We start from the raw sequence: 699 nt of genomic DNA, 5'->3' as shown, positions 1-699 counted from the left end.
TTTGTTCAATACTGAGACAATCTTTTGTTAAATGTGGTCCTCCACACTGCTCACAACTAATTCGTATTGAGTGAATATCTTTAGTCATCTTTTCCATTCGTCTCTCGACAGCATCTATCTTTGCAGAAATGGAATCAAAGTCATGGCTAGAATCGGCTCTAGCTGCTTTAGATGATCTAACGATATCTTTTTCTTGATGCCACTCATGTGAGTGGGAAGCAGTGTTATCAATAATTTTGTAAGCGTCAGTTGCGGTTTTCTTCATAATGGAACCACCAGCTGCTAAATCGATGTCTTTTCGTGTAGTGATATCGCATCCTTGGTAGAATATTTGTACTATTTGACAAGTGTCTAAACCATGTTGCGGACATCCTCTCAATAACTTTTCAAATCTTGTCCACGCTTCATATAGAGTTTCATTTGGCTTTTGTGTGAACGTAACAATTTCTCCTTGAAGTCTTACGGCTTTAGATGCCGGAAAGAATTGTTTAAGAAATTTTTCAACTAAAACGTCCCATGTATCAATCGCCCCTTCAGGTAACGATTCTAACCAATCTTTGGCTTCTCCCTTTAAAGTCCATGGAAATAACATGAGATATATCTGTTCATCCTCCACTTCTCTTATTTTAAATAAAGTACAAATCCTATTAAAGGTACGCAGATGTTCATTTAGATCTTCCTTCAGCGCACCACTAAATT

The 699-nt window shown here is 37.3% G+C and overlaps 1 non-coding gene across 1 annotated transcript; it reads left to right on the top strand.

Annotated features, from left to right (window-relative positions):
* The first annotated feature begins 353 nt into the window (after nucleotides 1–353).
* Nucleotides 354–460, top strand: LOC139874042 (small nucleolar RNA R71). The gene has a single exon (XR_011767746.1). It is a non-coding gene; the product is annotated as a small nucleolar RNA R71 (small nucleolar RNA).
* The last annotated feature ends 239 nt before the right edge of the window (nucleotides 461–699 follow it).

The sequence above is a fragment of the Rutidosis leptorrhynchoides genome, chromosome 10, assembly GCF_046630445.1.
Source record: "Rutidosis leptorrhynchoides isolate AG116_Rl617_1_P2 chromosome 10, CSIRO_AGI_Rlap_v1, whole genome shotgun sequence".
Taxonomy (NCBI): Eukaryota; Viridiplantae; Streptophyta; class Magnoliopsida; order Asterales; family Asteraceae; genus Rutidosis; species Rutidosis leptorrhynchoides.
This window is presented reverse-complemented; position numbering and strand designations above follow the sequence as displayed.